Source organism: Pinus tabuliformis, chromosome 1_1 (assembly GCF_031772625.1).
Source record: "Pinus tabuliformis cultivar Carrire ecotype Pingquan chromosome 1_1, CPIR1, whole genome shotgun sequence".
NCBI classification, from domain to species: Eukaryota; Viridiplantae; Streptophyta; class Pinopsida; order Pinales; family Pinaceae; genus Pinus; species Pinus tabuliformis.
The window spans coordinates 845,378,423-845,383,467 of record NC_142297.1 but is presented as its reverse complement, the minus strand read 5'-3'; the positions used below and the strand labels follow the sequence as shown (position 1 = coordinate 845,383,467).

Below are 5,045 nucleotides of genomic sequence, written 5' to 3'. Positions count from 1 at the left end.
TTAAAGAGTTTTTATAACCAACTAGATTTAAATTTTATGTATACCTTTTTAAATTGTACCTTATAATTAGGCCGATAAGCCTTCCTTTGAGTGAGCTTTTGGTCTACACTTTGTTTCTCTGCGTGACATCTGTTATATGCTTTTCTGTTTGACATCTGTCAGTAAAAAAGATATTTACCGATTCATTATCCTCGCTGCGCACATCACATCTGGCAAGCATGTACTCATCAGGTTACCTGTATTCCCATGTTTCTAATGGTGAACAGGTATAAGGAAATGTTACCCTGCATGATATCCAGGGCAGTCACAGTCGATGTAATATCGAGCGGAATGGGCGGGACAAGGAATGGTGCACTGCAACCGGTAAGCTTCTAGGATTATTGTGGGGTATTTTTTATTTTATTTCAATTACCATTTTGTTTTACTTTCTGATTACTAAGATGCAGTTTTATGTGACTTACAGATGTATGCAGAATTGCAAGTGCTTTCACCGTTAGTTCCTTCTCGAGAGGTTTACATTCTACAATTCTGCAAACAGCACGCTGAGGGTGTATGGGTAGTGGTGGATGTATCTGTTGATGGCCTTCGAGATAATTCGCCTGCAGGATTTATGAAATGCAGGAGGTTGCCTTCTAGTTGTTTGATTCAGAACATGCCCAACGGGTATTCCAAGGTTGTGCCCGAATCCTATATCGCTGATAATGGGGAATAGGAATTATCATGCAGGTACAGTAACCAATTAATCTCAGATGTAATGTATATGTGTTTGATGAAATATCAGGTGACTTGGGTAGAGTATGCGGAGTATGATGATTGTAGAGTGCACATGCTTTACCATTCTCTGTTAAATTCCGGGATGGCTTTTGGAGCACAACGCTGGCTGGCAACTTTAAAACATCAATGTGAGTGCCTTGCTATTCTCATAGCAACAGCGAACGTTTCAGCAAGAGATCCCACGGGTGAGAGCCACAGTGATGCCCTTTTCTTTTCCTTTTTATCACACAGAGAACAGCCAGATGTAGAAAATATATCAGGGCGGTTATCTATTTTTTTTTTAGGTTCTTGATGATGGGTAAATTTAGGTTCTTGATGATGGGTGGAGTAGGATTTTATGAGTGGAGTAAGCTTTTCACCTTTTTATGATAAGTGAAGTGTTTCTTAGAAATTTTGGCCAATCTAAGTTTTTACTAAATTTGAAAACACAATTGTTTTCCTAAAATTCATCTTACGACACTAATTATGAGGAATGCATTCATCTGCATAGCCATACCGACTCCCAATGGGCGTCGCAGCATGTTGAGACTTGCGCAACGCATGACGGACAGTTTCTGTGCTGGAGTGAGTGCGTCGACTATACACACCTGGAATAAGCTCTCTGGTAACATTGATGACGATGTTCGTGCTATGACAAGAAAGAGTGTTGATGACCCTAGAGAGCCACCTGGTGTCGTGCTGAGCATGATCACATCAGTGTGGCTTCCTGTTTCTCTGCAAAGCTTATTTGATTTCTCGAGGGATGAGAGACTCAGAAGCAAGGTAAGGAATAACTGGACTCAATAATTCATAGCATGGCATTATTTTTCCTATTTCGTTTCATCCACAGCCGGTACTCTCTACTGACCACTGATATAAAAAAACTAGAGCAGTGGGATATACTGTCAAATGGAGGTCCAATGCAAGAAATGGCTCACATTCCGAAAGGACAAGATCCTAGCAACTGTGTTTCTCTTCTAAGAGCAAGCATATGTTCCTTTTCTTTTTCTTCGAAATGCTTCTTGGAGAATAATTCCTCTCATGAAACCCTAACCCTAACTGTGAATGTTTTTTATTTTAGGCCATGAATTCCAATGAAAGCAACAACATGTTGATCCTGCAAGAGACTTGCACAGATGCATCAGGGTCTCTTGTAGTTTATGCTCCAGTGGACATCCTAGCCATGCATGTGGTTATGAGTGGGGGTGATCTAGCTTATGTTGCCCTCTTACCCTCTGGCTTTTCCATTCTTCCAGACGGACCAGAATGCAGGCCCCTTGCACTAAACCCTACTGGAAAGGGCATTGGAGTCAACAGCCCGCGTGTGGGAGGATCACTTTTAACAGTTGCATTCCATATATTAGTCAACAGCTTGCCAACAACCAAACTCACAGTAGAATCAGTGGAGACAGTGAACAACCTCATATCCTATACCGTGTAGAAAATCAAGGTAGCTTTGCACTGTGAAGATGCTTGACATAAATCTCTCCCTCTTAATCCTCACTGTCTAGTTTTTTTTCTATCCCCATAAGCTTTTTTTTTTTTGTTTGGTCCATGCCAATCAATGTTTAACGTGCAAGGTAAGGGGAGCTGGCATTGGCACTGGGCAGTTATGAGGGGATCTCAACACCAATTTGCTCGCATTGAGTTGGGTGTTGATTTGTCCCTCACAGTAACAACCACAGCCACCTCCTCCCGCCTGCTTTCACCTTTGTCCTAGGATGGATAGCAATGGGATTACTGAGATCACATGATATATGTAACTGAAAAAAATTCATGAGGGATGCGTAGTGGAGTCAAGAACGCACCACATATATCCTTGCCAAGTGGTAAACAAAACTGAAACCAGCAAGACAAAGCTTATTTCCTTGGCAATGCAATTATCAAACAAACATGATGTTTGCATAAGCTTTACCACCATGCAAGGGTACTGGTTCGGGTATTGACTCCCCGCAAAATCTTAATCGTTGCTACTCTCATATTTCAGTTAAACTCAATCATCCATTCATGTACATGATATGACATGACGACATTGATATTATTTAGCTTAATTGCAGGTTTTGGATCATAGGCTTTTGCATTTTTGTTCACTTATCACGGTAGGTATGTTGTGTCTTTTTCTTGTTTAAATTTTGTTTATAATTCATTTCCTTTGTGCATAAGTCTATGCATTAATGTGGTGTAGCAAAGGTTAATGCCTACAAGAATTGATAGTGTTAGTCAAGTTTTCTGGTTTCCTACATAAAAATCAAGCAAGTTTTGTTTTGAAAGCCCTTTTTTCACTACAATACAGAAAGTTGGTATGGACATTTTAGCCTTTTAACTCCGTGTTGTCAATTACATATTTGAATTCAAGCATAATAGTGAATGTGTCAAGCATGTTATATCATATAATACAAAACATTGACAATGATAATGAATATTTTCATGTTTTCATATAACATATCTGGAGTAAGATAACAACGTGATTGCTTTCTTTTTCTACAGTGCATCGAGCCTTATTTTTGAATGTGTGGAGCATTTCTTTTTTCCGACTTCCAGTAATTTGGTTACTATCTAATGTAGTTCATCAACATTTTTCGATAAGAACCATGCTGATTGGTAGCACCATGTTGATTGGTTTGCTTTGAAATAAATAACAGCCCAGAAGGTGGCCCGACCTTTTATAAAAATTCAACAATTCCAACTTCATAAGCCTATGTCAGATTGTCCTTGAATTAGTGAATTCTCTTGGTTTCCTAGGGTTTGTGGTTGTTCTTGGGTTAGGATCCATGTTTTATTTCCATTTTAGTTTGTCTCAGAGTATATGTCTGCTTTGATTTCCTATTTTCCTTGTTCTTCAAATTTGTTTTCAAGGGTTTAGTACGGGAAAATCTCCATTTTATTTAAGGCAGTGTGATCGCAATTGCATTTCCTAAAAGTGGTTTTTTTAAAAGAGATTGATAGTAATTTTTTGTTGTGGTTTTGGATTTTCTGTTTTGATGTTTGGGCTTTGGTATTATGCTTTCGTTTTTGCTCTTTGTGTTGTACATCGCTCTTTTCCTTGAATCATGGCTCATACGAAGCAGACAACACGGAAATCTACTGGACGAAAGGCTCCGAGGAAGTAGCTCGCAACAAAGGTAATGACTTTCCTATACTGCTTCTGTTGCATCTTTGGTGGAGTTAATTGAGGCGTGTTGTTTTTATTGTGGCATTTTATTCTAAAGCTCCTTTTTTAAATTAGGCTACTCATAAATCTGCTCCCACGATCGGAGGTGTGAAGAAGCCTCATAGATATCGTCCCGTAACAGTTGCTCTTTGGTATGTACACGCAATTTAAATTTGCTTCGGATTCTATCGATATGTTTACAATGTTTTCTTTATAGTATATGTATCTTATTGCAAATTGTTTAATCGAGTATCAGAAGAGTACGGAGTTGCCAATTCAGAAGCTGCCATTTCAAAGGCTTGTGAGGGCTTCAAGGTAACCTGTCACCTTTCTCGTTGAAATGTTAGCTTAATTGGCGACCCATTTAAATGAATTGCTTGTACTTTGTTCTGGCGGTGGTACTTGTCTAATTATTTTGTTTTATTGTGTTCAGAAGGATCTGCGATTCCAAAGTCATGTTTTCTTGGCACTTCAGGAGGCTACAAAGGCCTATCTTGTCGGTCTGTTTGAAGATACTAACCTCTGCGCCATACATGTGAAGAGGGTGACCATCGTGCCGAAAGACATTCAACTTGCAAGGCGTATCCGTGGGGAAAGGGCCTAGGCCTATTTTCATGGTGATGATTTGTAAAGGTCAGATTTTTTGGGGGAGAATTCTATAGCATGTACATATATTTGATGAAGGAAGCTTTTTGCAGAAACGCATTGTAGATTGCAGGATTCTGTAATGTCGTATAATTGAAGTTTACATTGACTACAATGGATTTTGTGGATTTATGACTTCTAATTGAATGGGTCGACTCGAGCTAATTGTAGCTGCTTATTAATATGGAACTTTTTTCCATTCGAAGCCATGTTTTTTAAACCCATACTGCATGTTGATGCTTGTAAAGCTCTTCATTATTATATGGTATAATTATTGTTTATCAATTTTTTGGAACCCATACTGCATGTTGATGCTTGTTAAGCTCTTCATTATTATACAATATAACTACTGTTTATCAATGTTGAAGTTCTATATGTGTCTTCATGTATAAATTTAATTTGTTTTCCGATAGACAACATTCTTCGTGATTTATATTCTGCATTTTCTATTACTTTACACTGATAATATTCGGCACTTTCTATTCCTTTTCACTAA

At 38.5% G+C, this 5,045-nt stretch overlaps 1 pseudogene; it reads left to right on the top strand.

Annotated features, from left to right (window-relative positions):
* The first annotated feature begins 255 nt into the window (after nt 1-255).
* On the top strand, nt 256-2,230 carry LOC149216895 (homeobox-leucine zipper protein ANTHOCYANINLESS 2-like; annotated as a pseudogene).
* Nucleotides 2,231-5,045: the final 2,815 nt, after the last annotated feature.